Consider the following 21,171-nt stretch of genomic DNA (forward strand, 5'->3'; position numbering starts at 1 on the left):
TAGCAAAAAAATAGGGTAAAGTTTAATCCTTGTTTTTTTTTTTGCTATTTACACTTTTCTTCTTCTTTTGCCACGTGTTGTGGTCCACGAAGACGGCAGACGGTGCAGATGCTGGACGTCGCAGTGGACAGTCAGGAGGATCTGATCCCCTGGGTCGGCAAGATCAGAGAGGCCACACAACGCAGACGCACGGGTCAGTGTGACGCTGCACACACACACACACACACACACACACACGTTTTATATCTATCATAGATATTATGCATTCCCTAATAGGGGTTGGAATATTTAGGTGCCTCGCAATTCACTCAGCATCATTAGCACCTGGGTGACTCTCATTCATTCATTCATCCATTCATCCACTCATTCATTGCTCTTGTTTGGAGCACATGTGACATTAGTGCTCAGTTCTAGTGACGTACGACACAGTGGCAACAGAGACCAGATCATTTTTAGGTAATATTGTAATTACACTGATTTATTGACAATATAATATGTTTCAGACCAACAAGAGCAGGTGTGTGTCCAAGTGAACAGAATAAAAAAGGTTTCACCTCGTCCTCCATCCAAATGTGCCGGTGAAAGACTTTCAGGTCCTATGATGGACGCACACGTTCATCACGTCTGTCTCCAGAACTGTGTGTGTGCAGATAAACCCATGCAGCTGAACCAGGCTTCGTTCATGCTCAGAGGAGGCAGCGGTTACGTCCCCCAGCCCGACATCATGAGGGAGGACACCTTGGACACTTTTGAGGACCGATTACAATCCAGCTACAGGTCAGACCGAAATCAGACCTTTAGCTTACATGTATTTTCTTTGTTTCTTGAACCTTTATGACACAACAGCCATGACAGAGTCATACATGCAACTGGACAATCGTGTTAACAACGATCGATACAGTTTGTAGAGCAAAAGGCAGTAATACTTTGAGTTAATTTATCTATTAATTAAAGAACCACAGGTAATGGGTTAGGATTTTGAGTTTGAGTTGTGACTGAAGGTTGTTTCCAAGAGCAGGGAACATCTCTGCTCAGACTGACTATATTTTAAAATGAAGCAAATAATGAGACCTTTTAAGAATGGAAGCTTCTGACTTAAATAAGAAACTTGCCTAAAAATAACTTCACAAATCAAAGGTAAAACCAGTTAGGGCTGAAACAATTGCTTGATTGATTGATTATTAATTGATTATTAAATGAATCGCCAACTATTTTTGTGTTTTTTAAAGAATTAAAACCAGAATCTCTGATTTTTAAGCTTCTTAAATGTGAATATTTTCTGGTTTCTTTGCTCCATGTGACAAATAAATCAAAAACAAACATCACCATTTCCAGGTTTGAAAAACATTGATCAACATTTTTCAACATTTTCTAAACCAAATGATGACTCCTTAAATTGAGAATATAACAGGCAGATGAATTGATGATGAAAGCAAGTGTTAGTTGCAGCCCTAAAACCAGCGGGATGCTAAAAACAAGTGCAAGACGGACGTCGTGGGTAAGAAGACGACGACGGACGGCTGCTACAGCCACAACACTGCCCCCTGCTGTTTACACTCATGTGGGAGTGCCACTAACATCTGTTTTTTTCACCCTAACAGCCTGAAACTGGTGTGGGTGCAGGAGCAGTTTGCGTTCAACATCCATAATCCTGCGCTTCATTTTTCATATTTCACACCTCACATCTGAACTGCACGACCGGGACCAGCTCCTCATCATCTGACAGCCGGATCTGGATCCGGATCATGATTCTGGATCAGGCCTTGAAGCGGTTTGGACGACTGCATGGCTTCATCTCTAAATAACGTAGCGATTTCTCATTTTCTCTTTTTGTGTATAATTACTTTTATTTATCATGCAGCAGGTGAAGGTGCAGATCCTGTTGTAACAGAAGAAAAGACAACTGAAAGATTTTACGTGAAGAAATAAACATTGTTTACTTGGAGCTCCCCCTTTAAACGTCCTTTCTGTCTCTCTGCAATTGCACCAGGTGTATGGAATTCTATGCAAGCGTCCTCCTCTTTGTCCGACAGCCATTTGACATTTTGACCTTTTATTCCTCTCTCTCTGTATCTGTGCTATAACTGTCCAGTATTCTTACTCTGGCTTACAAATCCTGTGCAAGTTAAAACTCTTTGACTGCAGCGTCATTATGAGACAAACACTCACTGAGGAGGAAGACTGAATTTAGCCGTTGTACAGACTTTTATATGCGTCTTAAAGTTTTAAATCAACCCTTTCTATTCATATCAAATGTCAATTCATTCATGGTCTAAAAAATTCAATATACTTCATTTGCCATAATATATGGTAAAAAAAAAGATGTCATTGGGATGGAAAAGCCTCAGAGCTCACACTACAAATGGGGTGGAGAAATAAGGGTATTCATGTTTACTTTTATATTTGAGCAGGGTCAAAAAAATTGTGATTTGAATGGGTTTTTCAATGAGCACATTTTCGTCCACAGGTGTGTTAGTGTGAGTATTTTAGTTCATGTTGTTTACAGTAGTCTAAAAATTAAACAATATGCATGAAAACATGATAAGATATGCTGAAAATGAAGTAAAAAACACAAAAATGGGTCAGTCTAAGGGTAAATCCTTCGACTTTGGTGGCACAGACAGATGGATTTTTCTGTCGCAGTGAGTGTCGTCCAAACATGCTGGAGCTGCAAAAACCAAAAAGAAAAGTCAGGGAACTGATGACATACTATACTATGACTTTTTTGAGTGATTTTGGACGACATACTATACTATGACGTTTTTGAGTGATTTTGGACGACATACTATACTATGACGTTTTTGTCTCATTTTGGACGACATACTATACTATGACATTTTTGAGTGAATTTGGAAGACATACTATACTATGACGTTTTCGTCTCATTTTGGACGACATACTAAACTATGACTTTTTTGTCACATTTTGGACGACATACTATATTATGACTTTGTTGTCAAGTTTTGGACAACGGACAAAACTATGACTTTTTGTCAAGTTTTGGACGACAAAAACGTCACAGTATAGTATGTCGTCCAAAATGAGAGAAAAACGTCATAGTATAGTATGTCGTCCAAAATCACTCAAAAACGTCATAGTATAGTATGTCGTTCAAAATGAGACAAAAACGTCATAGTATAGTATGTCGTTCAAAATGAGACAAAAACGTCATAGTATAGTATGTCGTCCAAAATGAGACAAAAAAGTCATGGTATAGTATGTCGTCCAAAATCACTCAGAAACGTCATAGTATAGTATGATGTCCAAAATGAGACAAAAACGTCATCGTATAGTATGTCGTCCATAATCACTCAAAAACGTCATAGTATAGTATGTCGTCCAAAAACACTCAAAAACGTCATAGTATAGTATGTTGTCCAAAATGAGACGAAAAAGTCATAGTATAGTATGTCGTTCAAAATGAGACAAAAACGTCATAGTATAGTATGTCGTCCAAAATGAGACAAAAAAGTCATGGTATAGTATGTCGTCCAAAATCACTCAAAAACGTCATAGTATAGTATGTCGTCCAAAATCACTCAAAAACGTCATAGTATAGTATGTCGTCCATAATCACTCAAAAACGTCATAGTATAGTATGTCGTCCAGAAACACTCAAAAACGTCATAGTATAGTATGTTGTCCAAAATGAGACAAAAACGTCATCGTATAGTATGTCGTCCCAAATCACTCAAAAATGTCATAGTATAGTATGTCGTCCAAAATGACTCAAAAACGTCATAGTATAGTATGTCCTCCAAAATCACTCAGAAACGTCATAGTATAGTATGTCTTTCAAAATGAGACAAAAACGTCATAGTATAGTATGTCGTCCAAAATCACTCAAAAACGTCATAGTATAGTATGTCGTCCAAAATCACTCAAAAACGTCATAGTATAGTATGTCGTCCAAAATGAGACAAAAAAGTCATCGTATAGTATGTCGTCCAAAATCACTCAAAAACGTCATAGTATAGTATGTCGTCCAAAATCACTCAAAAACGTCATAGTATAGTATGTCGTTCAAAATGAGACAAAAACGTCATAGTATAGTATGTCGTCCAAAATGACTCAAAAACGTCATAGTATAGTATGTCTTTCAAAATGAGACAAAAACGTCATAGTATAGTATGTCGTCCAAAAACACTCAAAAACGTCATAGTATAGTATGTTGTCCAAAATGAGACAAAAACGTCATAGTATAGTATGTCTTTCAAAATGAGACAAAAACGTCATAGTATAGTATGTCCTCCAAAATCACTCAAAAACGTCATAGTATAGTATGTCGTCCAAAATCATTCAAAAACGTCATAGTATAGTATGTCGTCCAAAATGAGACAAAAAAGTCATCGTATAGTATGTCGTCCAAAATCACTCAAAAACTTCATAGTATAGTATGTCGTCCAAAATGAGACAAAAACGTCATAGTATAGTATGTCGTTCAAAATGAGACAAAAACGTCATAGTATAGTATGTCGTCCAAAATGAGACAAAAAAGTCATCGTATAGTATGTCGTCCAAAATCACTCAAAAACGTCATAGTATAGTATGTCGTCCAAAATCACTCAAAAACGTCATAGTATAGTATGTCGACCAAAATGAGACAAAAACGTCATAGTATAGTATGTCGTTCAAAATCACTCAAAAACGTCATAGTATAGTATGTCTTCCAAAATTACTAAAAAATGTCATAGTATAGTACGTCGTCCAAAATGAGACAAAAACGTCATAGTATAGTATGTCGTCCAAAATCACTCAAAAACATCATAGTATAGTATGTCGTCCATAATCACTCAAAAACGTCATAGTATAGTATGTCGTCCAAAAACACTCAAAAACGTCATAGTATAGTATGTTGTCCAAAATGAGAAAAAACGTCATCGTATAGTATGTCGTCCCAAATCACTCAAAAATGTCATAGTATAGTATGTCCTCCAAAATCACTCAGAAACGTCATAGTATAGTATGTCTTTCAAAATGAGACAAAAACGTCATAGAATAGTATGTCGTCCAAAATCACTCAAAAACGTCATAGTATAGTATGTCGTCCAAAATCACTCAAAAACGTCATAGTATAGTATGTCGTCCAAAATGAGACAAAAAAGTCATCGTATAGTATGTCGTCCAAAATCACTCAAAAACGTCATAGTATAGTATGTCGTCCAAAATCACTCAAAAACGTCATAGTATAGTATGTCGTTCAAAATGAGACAAAAACGTCATAGTATAGTATGTCCTCCAAAATCACTCAAAAACTTCATAGTATAGTATGTCGTTCAAAATGAGACAAAAACGTCATAGTATAGTATGTCGTCCAAAATGAGACAAAAAAGTCATGGTATAGTATGTCGTCCAAAATCACTCAAAAACGTCATAGTATAGTATGTCTTCCAAAATCACTAAAAAATGTCATAGTATAGTATGTCGTCCAAAATGAGACAAAAACGTCATAGTATAGTATGTCGTCCAAAATCACTCAAAAACGTCATGTATGTCGTCCATAATCACTCAAAAACGTCATAGTATAGTATGTCGTCCAAAAACACTCAAAAACGTCATAGTATAGTATGTTGTCCCAAATGAGACAAAAACGTCATCGTATAGTATGTCGTCCCAAATCACTCAAAAATGTCATAGTATAGTATGTCGTCCAAAAACACTCAAAAACGTCATAGTATAGTATGTTGTCCAAAATGAGACAAAAACGTCATCGTATAGTATGTCGTCCCAAATCACTCAAAAATGTCATAGTATAGTATGTCGTCCAAAATGACTCAAAAACGTCATAGTATAGTATGTCCTCCAAAATCACTCAGAAACGTCATAGTATAGTATGTCGTTCAAAATGAGACAAAAACGTCATAGTATAGTATGTCTTTCAAAATGAGACAAAAACGTCATAGTATAGTATGTCCTCCAAAATCACTCAAAAACGTCATAGTATAGTATGTCGTCAGAAATCATTCAAAAACTTCAAAGTATAGTATGTCGTGCAAAATGAGACAAAAACGTCATAGTATAGTATCTCGTCCAAAATGAGACAAAAACGTCATAGTATAGTATGGCGTCCAAAATGAGACAAAAAAGTCATCGTATAGTATGTCGTCCAAAATCACTCAAAAACGTCATAGTATAGTATGTCTTCCAAAATCACTAAAAAATGTTATAGTATAGTATGTCGTCCAAAATGAGACAAAAACGTCATAGTATAGTATGTCGTCCAAAATCACTCAAAAACAACATAGCATAGTTATTTTGGACGACATACTATACTATGACGTTTTTGAACGACATACTATACTATGACGTTTTTGAGTGATTTTGGACGACATACTATACTATGACGTTTTTGTCTCATTTTGGACGACATACTGTACTATGACGTTTTCATCTCATTTTGGATGACATACTATACTCTGACTTTTTTGTCTCATTTTGAACGGCATACTATACTATGACGTTTTTGAGTGATTTTGGACGACATACTATATTATGACGTTTTCATCTCATTTTTGACCACATACTATACTATGACGTTTTTGTCTAATTTTAGACCACATACTATACTATGACGTTTTTGAGTGATTTTTGACGACATAATATACTATGACGTTTTTGAGTTATTTTGGATGACATACTATACTATGACGTTTTTGAGTGAATTTGGACGACATACTATACTATGAGGTTTTTGAACGACATACTATACTATGACGTTTTCATCTAATTTTGGACGAGATACTATACTATGACGTTTTTGAGTGATTTTGGATGACATACTATACTATGACGTTTTTGTCTCATTTTAGACAACATACTATACTATGACGTTTTCGTCTCATTTTGGACGACATACTATACTATGACGTTTTAGAGTGATTTTGGACTACTAATATACTATGACGTTTTTGAGTTATTTTGGATGACATACTATACTATGACGTTTTTGAGTGAATTTGGACGACATACTATACTATGACGTTTTTGTCTCATTTTGGACGACATACTATACTATGACGTTTTTGTCTCATTTTGGACGACATAATATACTATGACGTTTTCATCTCATCTTGGACGACATACTATACTATGACGTTTTTGTCTCATTTTGAAAGACATACTATACTATGACTTTTTTGTCTCATTTTAAACGACATACTATACTATGACGTTTTTGAGTGATTTTGGACAACATACTATACTATGACGTTTTCATCTCATCTTGGAGACATACTATACTATGACGTTTTTGAGGGATTTTGGACGACATACTATACTATGACGTTTTTGAGGGATTTTGGACGACTTACTATACTATGACGTGTTCATCTCATCTTGGAGACATACTATACTATGACGTTTTTGAGGGATTTTGGACGACATACTATACTATGACGTGTTCATCTCATCTTGGAGACATACTATACTATGACGTTTTTGAGGGATTTTGGACAACATACTATACTATGACGTTTTTGAGGGATTTTGGACGACATACTATACTATCACGTTTTTGTCTCATTTTGGACGACATACTATACTATGACGTTTTTGAGTGATTTTGGACGACATACTATACTATGACGTTTTTGTCTCATTTTGAACGACATACTATACTATGACTTTTTTGTCACATTTTGGACGACATACTATACTATGACGTTTTCGTCTCATTTTGAACGACATACTATACTATGACTTTTTTGTCTCATTTTGAACGACATACTATACTATGACGTTTTCGTCTCATTTTGGACGACATACTATATTATGACGTTTTCGTCTCATTTTGGACGACATACTATACTATGACGTTTTCGTCTCATTTTGGACGACATACTATACTATGACGTTTTTGAGTGATTTTGGACAACATACTATACTATGACGTTTTCATCTCATCTTGGAGACATACTATACTATGACGTTTTTGAGGGATTTTGGACGACATACTATACTATGACGTTTTTGAGGGATTTTGGACGACATACTATACTATGACGTGTTCATCTCATCTTGGAGACATACTATACTATCACGTTTTTGTCTCATTTTGGACGAGATACTATACTATGACGTTTTTGTCTCATTTTGCACGACATACTATACTATGACGTTTTTGTCTCATTTTGAACGACATACTATACTATGACTTTTTTGAGTGATTTTGGACGACATACTATACTATGACGTTTTTGTCTCATTTTGAACGACATACTATACTATGACTTTTTTGTTACATTTTGGATGACATACTATACTATGACGTTTTTGTCTCATTTTGAACGACATACTATACTATGACTTTTTTGTCACATTTTGGACGACATACTATACTATGACGTTTTTGAGTGATTTGGGACGACAAACTATACTATGACGTTTTTGAGTGATTTTGGACGACAAACTATACTATGACGTTTTCGTCTCATTTTGGACCACATACTATACTATGACGTTTTCGTCTCATTTTGGACAACATACTATACTATGACGTTTTTGAGTGATTTTGGACGACATACTATACTACGACTTTTTTGTCACATTTTGGCTGACATACTATAGTATGATTTTTTTTTCCCATCTTAAACCTTTGTCAGCACATTCTGTCCTTTAATTTAAAGGGAATTGGTCCTGGAAAATCTTTGAATTTGATTTCAACCAAGGTGTGGTGTCCCTGGGTTAAGGATAAAGCTTGGTTTAGTTTGTCCAAATGAATGAAAGTCAATGCAGTGTCGTAAGAATTGCTCTGTGTGTGTTTGTGTGCTGGTTGCCTCGGCTGAGTGGAAAGCATCACAGAACAGCAGGTGTGTGTGTGTGAGACACTTTATAGATCTCCACCTGGACAGCAGGAATTTTAACAGGTTGACTGACTAATCCTTACCGACCTTCCTCTCCTCCTCCTCCTCCTCCTGACACATGCAGAAAACTAACTGCAGTCGCAAAGGAACATGTGAGTGTGTGTGTGTGAGGGAGTTTGTCCCTGTGACAAATATGTTGGCGTTCAATGACATTTCTGTTGAATGAGCTCATTGTTGTCGTTGTTGCACTGATTCAGACTTTTCAAGTTTTAAGTAAATGTATGTCTGTGTATGTCTTCACAGGTTTTGAATTTTTGACAATATTTTGATAGCTTTGATCCACCATTGCTGAGTGTTGTAGAACCTCCTGCACCACAGGAGGTTCTGTTTTCATGAGTGTGGCTTTATCTGTGAGTTTGTTCTTCTGTTTGCAACTTCCTCTCCACAGTTTTTAACAAGGCAATCTGAATTTGTTTACAATGGCTCGATGATCATCCGAGTATGTTCCCATTAAGAATCGACCCACTGATGGATGTTTTTTTTCTCTACCAACAGATTTAAGATTTATCCAAATCTGAGTCATGTGAATGCATATGTCATATGAATTTTGTCATGTTTATGTAAGATGGTAATAGCTATAAGCAGGTAAGAAAGTTCTTAAATGTAAAGTCAGAGGTCTCAAACTCACGACCCGCGTGTCAAACTGGGACGACAGACGGCAACGCAGGGCATTGTGGGTAAACAACATGACCATAAGCACATGTAGAACAATAGCTGGGAGAAATGTCTGAGCCCAGCGTTTGTGTGTGTCGCATGTTGATGCAGCTCCATGTGGAAAAAACTGAAGTTTTACTGCATTAAAACAACAGATGTGCGAGTTTTCTTCATTCTTTATTGTCTCGTCTTGTCTTCTTGATGCAGCGCCGCCCTCAGGCGTGGAGGGGAATAGGTTATTCAAAAGGTTTCCGTTCGATTCACTAAAATTGTGAAAGCAAACTGGGACCGGCCGAATGTTGCAACCCCCAATTGTACCATGTCTAGCGGAGACTATTCGATGTGAAATCCGCTCACCCTCCTACTGAAGAGCTGCTTTTTTCCAGAAAAGAAAAGACTCGATGCTCGGTGTCAGTGATCCCTGAGCCCTGGTTTGGGTCCTGGTTTGGGTCCTGGTTTAAGTCCTGGTGGAGGTCTGAGTTCTCTCACTGATCTTGCTGAAGGTGATGTTTTTTTCTTTAGTAAAGAGTGTTTCCACACTTGCATACCTGATCCCACAGTCTGATCCATTACGTGTGATATAGAATGATAGAATGTGCCTGCAGCGAGCACATACTGACTGACTGCAGCTCAGACGTCAGCACAGACGTCCACAGGCACTGAAAACACTGAACTGGCAGTAAAATACAAGGATTTTATTCACTGCATTCATCGCTGCTGTCACATTATAAGTGAAATGCACAAGTGGGTAAAGAAGCACATGTGACTGTTTAAGTGATTGGATCATTATTCTTTCTCCATATGGGATTTGTTTACGATAAAACAGCAGAATATTCTTTTTTAAACCGGGTAACGGGGAGCGCTGAGCCCTCTTACTTAAAAACAATCGTTTTACTGTGAAAAATATCAAACTGATGCCAGTAAATGTGCATAAAAACACAGAAAAACTTGTGGTAAATTCACATGAAACTCAGCCATCATATACAAAAAGCACTTTAAAGACAACACAGTTGGCCGAAGACATGACAAATACATCTCAGAGTTAACAATCCAATTTAAAACATGTGAGCACCTTTTGCTCAGGTGTGTTTTATATAATTGCCTATAGGTGCTGAGAAAAAAAAGGGTATAGGACAGTTTATAGTGTGTTTCATACCAAGTCGGTGATAAAAGCATGGATTATAATCTCAAAGTGATGCCGAGAAAGAATTAGAAACACAAGAAACAATAGTTTCCCCTGTACCCGTTCATTGTTTTAGGTACATTAGGTTTATTTGACTTGTAAGTTGTGTTTTAGTGTAGTTTTATCATACTGTATTGTACTGATTATGTTTTATATTTACCTTTTGACGACTGCTATTGTGTGTAATGTAGTTTAGTGTAAGTGTAGTTGTGATGTCATTTTAGCACGTAGTTCTGTGTTTTAGTGTAGTTTTAACGTGTTTGTTCGTGTAAAAGAGTTGCAAACTCACAATCGCTATAAACTCGTGCAGCACATCAGTTGCATTATTTGTACTGGCACTATGTTAACTGTGTTGTCCCTATTTAAATAAAATTATATTCTATCCTTAATGGCTGGCAGCCATTTTCAGAGCAGTGGCCGAATTGACGTCTATAGCAATCAATGGCAGCCAATGAGTTAAGGTGCTTTTTCACCTCAAACCAGTGGTGTGGTCTATGGGATACACAGGTTTACGGCGTGTTCTCACTACAAAACAGGCCGGATTTCCGTAGAACCGCTTAAAATTGCTTGTTTCTTTGACATAAATTGCACTTGTGTAATTTGTTTTTGCAAATACAAAGTGGAGATGACACTAAATTAGACCACACCACACCACAGCTTCACATTTTCAAAAGCTCCCCGCAGCTCAGTTACTCCATGGACCTCATTCACTCGTGCTGACTTCTCTCTGTTTCCCAGACTGAAATCCTTCCTTCATGTTCATCATCTTCAGAGCGGAGAAGAAGCAGTAAAAGCTGTCGAGGAGAATCTGGAAGATTTTTGCGTGGAGGAAAAGCTGAGCTTGAAAACTGGTAGGGAGAAAAAAAACAAGCATTGACGTAAAAGCTGTAGTGCGTAAATCTATAAATGTTTAAATTTATTAAATATAAACACATGTCTGTCACATTTAAACCATTATAGTCGTATAAGTCTGATCGAGCTCCACACGACTTTCTCTCTCTGAGATTAGGAGAAAATACAAGGAGCTCTCTTTGAGTCCGACTGGCAGCCTCTGAGAGTTTGGAGCGCGGCGTAAAGATTGTAAGTGAGATTTGTCCTGAGTGGCACTTTACTGTGTGTGTTTGGGTAAGAAAATCTGGCACAGGTTTTTTTTTAGTTTCAAAAACTGATTTTGCATACACACACACACACACACCACTGCATATTTTTAAGAAATACGAGGTGTAGGACACTGTTCCCACGTGTATTTTGGTTTTCTTTGAGTTGAACATGGTTATTTTAGACAGTTTTTTTGTTTGTTTCATTGATTGATTGCGATAGATTTAGTTCTTTCTGACTTACTTTGTTTTTGATAAACAATCATGGACAGTTTTTTTTTTATTTATGCCACAATTTACTTTTTAATTAACATTTTCCATAATACATACCATAATATAGCAGTATTTTGTTTTCATCTCCTGTGGCGACATTCCTGCGCTGGACACAGAGTGATGCGTTTTTCGTCATGAGCAGGCGATCTGGAAAAAGCACACAGTGCGAGAAAGGCAATTATTTCGTCATTTAAGACAAAATCACTGTGGCTGAAAGGTGCCAACAAAAAGTACCAGAAGTACCGATTTTGGACTTTCATTGAACATGCGTGAACCCCTTAAGCTACTGCCTGACTTTGTTCCTGAATTTGCCAATCACGACTGCTGCTGTTTCCTTCACCGCGCAGCTCACCACGGAGTGAGATTATGTTAAACAACAACACATATTTAGTCCACAGGAGGCAATATAGGTTTGGCATCAAAGCTGTGAAGGAGAGTGTGTTCCTGCCCTGAACGGCTGCCACAACAGAGGTTGGATAACAACAAGCAGAGGAGGAGTGCATATTATCTGTGTTTCCACCGGGTGGAATGAAACAACCAGACCCTACCGTTCCATTCTTTGGTACATTTCCACTCGGCTACCAGAGTAAAATGGTACAGTATGGTCAAAGTGGCTCCACCCATATAAGTCAGCTGATTGGGCGACAGAAAAACGCCACTCCCTTGTGTGAATATCCCACCCAAGTCAAGGCAAACACTCGCAGTCTATTGTCGTACAAAGTTTGACGTCCTGAGCTGCTGGATGTCCTCTTTTGTTGCCTGTTGTATCACCATTCGATGTGTCGTTCTTTGTCGTTGCATTGGTACGACATTACACTACGCGGCCATCGGGCACAGCCCACACCCCATCGAAACAATAATATTTATGATCATATTTCATATCAAATGAAAATAAAAGTATTGTTTGAGACGCCTGCTCTGAACTCTATCACAGTCAGGATGCCTCGGTGTTAACATCAGGAATTACACTCAGTGGAACTGCTTCTGTGTCCAGATGTGTGTGTGTGTGGGGTGGGTGTTATGGGGGTTGGGGCTCTTTGGTATGTTCCAGTCGGATTTATAAGGCACCTGTTGGTTGGAGGAGACGGGGTTAGGGGGGGGTGGGGGGGCACCTTTTGGTTCCATGTGGAACATCTTACACAGTAACTCAGCATACAAATTCGATTTGTGCATAAAAAACAAAGTGAATTCCTCTCATACGAGGGAAAACCTCGCTGAATCCCAGTCAATGTCTGTGTTTGATTAGGAGTCCATTTTCTGTTTGCATGCTACCACTTTCACTGTCGTTTACTCACCTCAGTGATGCTGAGAGAAACCACATGACCTGTGTTTGTCTTTGACCACCAATCAGCACAAAAATCTGTCCCAGTGTGTAACAACTGAGGAATCAGCTCACTCCTCTCATGTCAGAGAACTACGGTGGCCTTTGCAAACCATAGAGCAGAAGTTTCAAACCCGTGGCTTGTGGGCCACAAGCAGCCCCCCAGTTGATTTAACGTGGCCCGCCACTTAATATCAAGTTTTAATGAAAACTGGCCGACAACCTTTAAAGTTTGGATTCTATTTTTGCTGTTCATACGTTCATTTTGTTCATTTTGCAATCTTTGTATCGTTCCATATGAAAAGAAGCACTTTAATTTTGAAATTCTGTTTAAAAAAATCATCACAATTCTGGTTGTTCTTGTGATATCATGGTGGAATATTATTGACATTCTGAACAGTTGCTTTTGATTTGTTGACCAGTCTGGATGCTCGTTACCATAGAGGAAGCTTTTTAAAATGCAAAATCAATCAAACTTTATATTTATATAGGACTTTTTTCAGCTGACATATGGCTGGTGTTATGTCGTAAAACCACGGGGAAGAGGAAGAGAAGGAAGTGAGGAAATTATCACTGTCAAGGAACTCACAAACACTACATACTAAACTATACTAAAAACAGGAGGTCAAATTAAACAAAAACACTTAAATAATAACAGATAAAATGAAATAGATAAGTAAAAGTAAGTAAGTAAATAAATAAGAGTATTATTAACAATGAAGGCTAAGATAAACCACTGTGCCTGTTTACGTATTTGCATTAAATGTTTAGATTGGACGACACTTGTTGTGTTGTCATGTGGAAAGTGGAATTATTTCTCCACTTCTTTGACGCGCAATGAACCCACAATGCAGTGCGGTAATGCCACTCCATTCAAAGTGAATGGGAGGGGTTTCAGTCGATACTGAAGGCAACAGATCCAGGCTTCAGGGACACAATCTTTGTATTCTTTATAGAATATTCATCCATCCATTTATCTTATCTATTCATGCTGCTTATCATCTGAGAGTCTTGAGGGGGGTGGCTGGATCCAGTCCCAGTTGACATTACACAACAGTCAGGGTTATTTACGGCAGATCTACCTCAAAATGTTGCACAACTTTAAAAAAAAACAAAAAAAAAAACCTCACTGCTCAACCACCACACAGGTGTTTTCATTTATGTGGAGTAATTGCACTTCTGCTCAGGACGGCGCACGTGTTTACAATCCAGGCTTGACTGGAGTCGGGCAAATATCCACTAACCAATCATGAAATCTGGCACGGACGCGTGAAGAGTTTTTAGTGAATGTTCACGTCAAACGTCACAGTCTCAGAATCTCAGCGACTCAGACTGTGACACTTTCACACACACACACACACACACAAACCTGAACTGTCTCTACAGTTTATAATGTTTTACACTTTTTTACTTTTCTTAAATTTGGAAAAACAATCAGGATAAATAATCATGAGGTTGCTGGTTCCACAGTTTTCAAACATGTAGATTATGTGGACACAGACTCACAGAATGTTTTATTACTGTCCTAATAACTACTGTGTAATATTTCTGCCTTTATTTTCAGTACTTATATTGTTAATTTAAAATTATTATGTAGTAGTAATTAATTGTAATTAATTAATTTATTGTATGGAATATTATTTTCTTTTTTTTTAAATACCCAACTCTTTTGTAGTTATGTTACTTTTCTATTCTTAGTCGGACGAGCTGCAACAAAGCCCTATTTCCTGCCAGGGATGAATAATTAATAACATGTTTCTGAATCTGATTCTGGTTATTGACTCTCTCTGGACCTCTCAAACACAAAGTCACACAGACTGTCGTTACTTAGGCTGAGTATCATTTGGGTTTTGTCTGGTGCTGATGATAAATGGATATTAAAAGTATAGAGCTCTGGTTCACCTCTATATACCGGACAACACATATATCAGACAACTCGTCTGCTTTCATCATAAAAGAGAAGATGGTGGATTAATGTTGTGCCAGAACAAGATCGGCACAGATCCAGAGAGACAGTGGAGGTGAATCACTGCCATGAAATGTGCTCACAGTGAAGAAGAAGAAGAAGACAACAGAGCGATGGGATCAAACTCAAGCAACTCTTGGGTAAATCATGGACTCAGACTAGATTTACCAAGAGCTACGCTGCAAAGCAACATTAACACAGCAGTTATGCTAACATGACACTTACCCTCCAGAGTTGAACGTCTGTCACAAAACCATATATTGTCCATTTGTTTCCCTCCAGGCTCTTCTAAATTTAAACTGGATTAAGATGAAGGAAAATTAATCCAGGAATGTCAAGATATTGCAGTTCTGGAATAATGTTAGGACTACAACAGTATCAGTGATATTCAGTTTGTCAATCTCCGTGAATTTAAAGTGACAGTGAACTCTGGCAGGTTAATTCAGCACCATTCTTGTTTATTTTTGCTGAATCTTTGCTTTTGCCAACATGGCGGCTCATAGAAACTGTGTTATGTGACGAGGCTTTGGACGTCTAACGATTGAGTCGCACCAGATTATTGTTACTAAGGCTGGATGTCATTTAGGTATTTCTGGGGCTTTTTTTTGCCTTTGATGGAGAGAGAGAGAGATTAGATTAGATGACGTTCTACTGTTCTTTACAGGAAATGTTTCCATACAGCCACGAGAAACACACACAAGTACAGAATCTTTGCCTGCCATCATGGCGGCTCACAGAAACTGCGTTACGTGACAAGGCTTTAGACGTCTAACAATTGGTCTAAATGACAGAGTCACAACAGATTATTGTTACTAAGTCTGGATGTCATTTAGGTTTTGTCCAATATTGGTGCTAAATAGATTTGGATGGTTTTGTGTTCAAACAGTGCCTGAGTAGATCATTTTTGTTTTCATGCTTTTTTGCCTTTAACGGAGAGAGATTAACCAGTACAACTCAAAGTATATGACTACATGTTCACAACTAATTCAGAGAAAAAATACAACCATACTGGATTAGAGTAATTATACAGTTAATAACAGTCATCATATATTTGTTGGAACAAAACTGATAAATAAATGATCAAATATAAAATATACAGGTAAAATAAAGTGAATGATGAGAGGGAGGGAGGGGCAGCGAGGTCACGGCTGATTACCTGAGCGTCTGTCACAGCAGCACCAGGCGAGGTTTTATGACAGGCAGCACATGTGTCCATTTTCATGCTCCAGTATTTTTGGGTTAATATTACATTCCTACACCTTTGGGTCAGTGGAAACATGTGATCAAAACACCGAGGTCTGAATAAACGGCACACGTGTTCACGATTAGTCATTTTTGAAGTCCTCATCGGATGCACTGTAAACACACACACACACACACACACACACACACACTAGAGCCATTTTATGCAACATTTGTTTTTTGAGCGCGTTGGTGCTGGATGAGAGATTTTTCCATGACTGTTTTGTGCTTCTTTAGATGTACACACGTGTTTCTGTCTCACAAACGCTTGTCGCTTAGCAACGGGCAATTAATTGCGCGAGGCCAACATGAAGTTTTGAAATTAATATCCGTGACTTAACCTTTTACTGTTAGCATTAATCACGATGCAGCTCTCCTCCTCATGGGTTATTACTTCATCATAGCTTTTTTTTTTTAAACCTAATTTGCAAGAGCAGTGCAGCTCCAGCCGACATTGCAGATGTATCATGTACATAATTCACATTGGTACAGAGTGTAACTGCCAAAAATGCTCTTACAGTCCTGGATGCACCCTCACTCTCAGCGCAGCTGACCTTTACGAACGCAGCGTACGTGAAACAATTACGACAAACGAGCAGCCGTGTATGCTATACTCCCTCTGGGCTTTTGCCACGGTGAGTGCAGACCACAGCAGACCACGGTGGGGGGTTCAACCTCTGGTCACCCTGCATCAGGCATGTGCAGGGAGAGAGATGGCACCTCACACCTCATGTGACCAACTGCGTGTCTGATTTTTCCCACACAGAGGGAATGTGGAGGACGAGTGATGACCCAAAACAATACTTGGTATCAGGGCTGATTAATCAAAATCGCAATATGACCTGCTACCTAGATGAATTATTGTCTTGGTGTTTACGCGTCTTATTCTACAGACTGAAGAGAAAATCTTTGTCTCTCACACAGATCTGCACAAATATCACACTGTCATCATTTATCTGATGACTGTGAGAAACTTCATGTAGCTTTGTTTATGTTAAAGTTTTCAAAAAGAGGAATTTTAAAGTAGTTTTCCTGACATTTTAACGTCGACTTTGTCGGCGCGCTGAGGCCACGCCTTTTAATCATTAACTTGTCTGGAACATATGGACCGAGTTTGACGCTGCTAGCTAAAATGTGCTAGGGCATTTTTTGTTTTTCCAAAACAGCTGAATTCTGGGTGGGCGGAGCTAATGGAAGTACATTGGAAATTTGTTACAAGTTTATCAAGTTTGGTTAAAATTGGAACAACTTTGTGTGACTTTGACTAAAAAGCAAAAATGTAGCATTTAACGCAATTTTGGCCACCTTTGGCCACACCCTAATGAATAATGTCAGACTCGATGCTCAGTGGCCCTCAGGTCATTTGAGTTGAAGATCAAACCACTTACTGCAGTCGTTTCCTTCATAAGTAATTTAAGAGAAGACTGTGTTAGACTGATTTTCGTTATCAAATGATTCTAAACAGAGTGATATTATCGGTATCGTTTCGGACACAAAAAAGTTTTTGTGCCCCCCCCCCCCCCCAGATGACAGCAACACATGTAACCATGGTAACCAAACACAACAAAGGTGACAGCTGTGTTCTTTAAATGCTGAGAATGAAACTATAAAAATAGAGAAAAGCACTCAAGAGAGTTTCAAACGTCTGCCAAGACCACCAATATCTAATCATTTCTTTCTTGGGCCATAATCTGCATCGCCAGAAAATTTAATCAAAATCTGTTCTTAATTTTTTTTATATATAAACTCGTCACACACACACACACACACAGAGAGAGAGTAACAGGAAAACTCTATCATGAGCTCCACTGTTTAGAAAACTTAATTCTTCTTCTTCTTTAAGTCTAATTCCCCTCATGTAATACCAGACAGACACAGAACTCTAAAGTGCACATAATCAAGAGATTGTCATTACTTTTTCTCCACTTCTCAACTGCTGGTCTGAGGTCATGTTGCAGAGGTATCTCCACCAGTGGACCTCAGACTTCTCTTTCCCTGACCACATGGTTCAGCTCTGCCTGGGGGGGAATCCCCAGGTTCTCCCAGGCCAGTGAGGAGATATAATCTCTCCTTGGTCTGCCCCTCAGTCTCGGTCTCCACCCAGTTGGATGTGCTAGGAACACATACCCAGGGAGGCAGACGTCCAGGTGGAATTGTTACCTGAACCACTTCAACCGGCTCCTGAGCTTCTCACCCTCACATCTAAGGGAGACCATAGCCACACTTCTGGTGAGAGTAGGAACCAAGATAGACCAGTAGATCGATTGAGCCCCGTGAGATACGCAATATCACTCTTTTTAAACAGTAGGTGAGGTCCATTGCTTTAGTCTGTGGCTTCTTGACTACTTTTTTTCCTTCTGGGCCAAAATAAAATGTACTCAACTAAACTATCATGTCGTACCAGAGAATCCCAATAGTTCAACAGTGAAAACACTCGACTGTGCCATATTCAAAGTCACTAAAAAACACATTTCTTCCTGATTGTGATGCTCGGTTTGAGCTCCAGCAGGTCGTCTTCACCTTGTCCTTGTCCACGTTTTTACCTCGCAGAGAGAAGCGAGCATATTGGTCTGAGTGAACCTGAGGAAGCCAAACGTGTCCTTCTCTCATGAATAAAATTCAGTGTGCAGTGGTTTGTGACACGCAAGAAATTAACCAGTGAACTTATTTGCAGGGTTAGGGTTAGGGTTACAGATGCCACAGATGTGGTCTTTCCGCGAGTTTCATTTCCACCTCGCCAAATTGACGACCTTGATCATATCCTGTAGATCAGAGGATGCAGTGATTTGTTTTGAAAGCAGCTGTGAGGAACACGTTCAATTCACAGACTCTGTGCATGAAAGCATTTTAGAGGAGTCTGATCTTGTGACAAAGGCTCATCTGGTGAAAAACTGAAAACTTGGATAAAAACCTAAAAGCTGTCACACTCATGAAACTTCAAAAAAGTCACACGGTGCCAGAAGTTACACTAAAAGACATTATTGTCTTTGCTCCATGCAGTTCCACAACACAAAAAACAATCTCCTGTAGCTAAAGCAAATATTTGTCCTTTTAAATCAAAAGAGCATAAATTGCATTTGGACCTTAATCAGAAAAAAAAGAGCAGTAACATCCTGAGAGATGGAGCTGGAACACTCGGTCCAGGCCAGCAAACTGACAAACCAGTGGAAGCAAGCGACTACATGCACGGCAGTAACTGTCAAGATCTGCTTAATTATGGAGGCACATGTCCAGATGCAAACTTGCACAAAAGAAAAGGAAAACAATAGAGTCAGGAAAGAGTCCGATACAAGCTACGACTCCGTACCTGAACACAACCCGTCCAAGAAGGTGTGAACTAAAGGCTTTGGCAGGGGAACATGAAAGGAAAGATCCAGAGTTACAGACATTCTAGGTCTATTTTTGGATAATAACGAGTTTATATTTTGTGTTGGTATCACAATCACGTCAATCGGATGATTTTTGAGAAACGCTACGACGGCAAAAGATTGTGTCGAGACCGAAGTGTCCAGAACTTTGCCGTTTATGAAGCCACTGTGTCACCCAGAGTCGTCTTCCTGTGACGCCGTCTTCAAAGTCCGTAACAGTCGATAGCAGAATGCATCGCGTGACATTTCATTACCCTACTGCTCGAGCTTTCTCTAAACAGACTGTGCTGTTCTACGCAGCTCCCAGCTTTTGGAATATGGAAACACTCTCCTGCACTGGTGTCCACAGAGAGAGTGTTTGACAAGCGACCGTCACAGACGTTGTTGTAATTAATAATTAAGTTGATATCAGTATCATTTACATAATCTACAATCTCTGCAGCTGCTTGTATACATGACATTGCAGTTCTATAAACATGTCATCACTGATTCAGAACTGTATTCACCCTGTCTTGGCAGATGGCCGCACACCTTTGAGTCTAGGTCTGTCAGAGATTTCTTTTCTCTCCATTGTGAGTGTGTTTGCTCCTTGTGTGAATTGTTGGGTTTCTCTTCTCTCTATAATGTTGTAAAGGTGTTTGCCTTTTGCCAAGTACTGGTTTCATCAACAGTCTAGACCTATGTTTCTGACTCCAGAGTTTTCCTTTAAGGTACTCTTTAGCTTCTTGCTCTCTCAGCGTCACCACAGTGGATCACCTGCTTCTTCAGTGATCCACAACCCTCTCGTTTATCCAGGCTTGAGACCGGCACTACGAGGACAAGTCAGTTTAGAGCAGGGGTCTCAAACTCAGACGACCTCAGCGACAAGGACAAAAACCCAATATATCACAATATTCCATAATTATATCGTAAAAATTGTTTCTGGTTAGAAGTTTAATTAAATTTCAAAATAAAAGTGTCCTGTTTTGATATGGAACATTAACATGTTCTATGTTCTAAAATATCCCTTAACCCTTAGAACACCATGTTAAAATGTTTATACATGTTTTGATTTTCTCCAACTATATAATTTTTTTAAATCACATGTGGAAATATGTCACAGTCCAAAGTTCACTTTATATCCATATAAGGCATTGTGGCTTATTCCCACAGCAATTTGCCAAAGGTGATCTGTGCCACGTGAGCGCTAAGTTAATATAAGTGGAG

The 21,171-nt window shown here is 38.5% G+C and overlaps 2 long non-coding RNA genes across 3 annotated transcripts in view; one reads left to right on the forward strand and one right to left on the reverse strand.

Moving 5' to 3' along the window:
• Window positions 1-78: 78 nt before the first annotated feature.
• Window positions 79-1,945, forward strand: LOC131466028 (uncharacterized). The gene is made up of 2 exons (XR_009241375.1): window positions 79-193; window positions 635-1,945. It is a non-coding gene; the product is annotated as an uncharacterized LOC131466028 (long non-coding RNA).
• Window positions 1,946-10,195: 8,250 nt separating this feature from the next.
• LOC131466131 (uncharacterized) overlaps window positions 10,196-21,171 on the reverse strand; it is a 64,831-nt gene continuing 53,855 nt past the window's right edge. For both annotated transcript variants that reach the window (XR_009241388.1, XR_009241387.1), the window contains 2 exons: window positions 12,126-12,215; window positions 10,196-11,546 (listed from right to left, as the gene is read on the reverse strand). This is a non-coding gene — a long non-coding RNA (uncharacterized LOC131466131). The remainder of the gene's footprint in view (window positions 11,547-12,125; window positions 12,216-21,171) is intronic.

The sequence above is a fragment of the Solea solea genome, chromosome 9 (genome assembly GCF_958295425.1).
Source record: "Solea solea chromosome 9, fSolSol10.1, whole genome shotgun sequence".
Lineage (NCBI taxonomy): Eukaryota > Metazoa > Chordata > Actinopteri > Pleuronectiformes > Soleidae > Solea > Solea solea.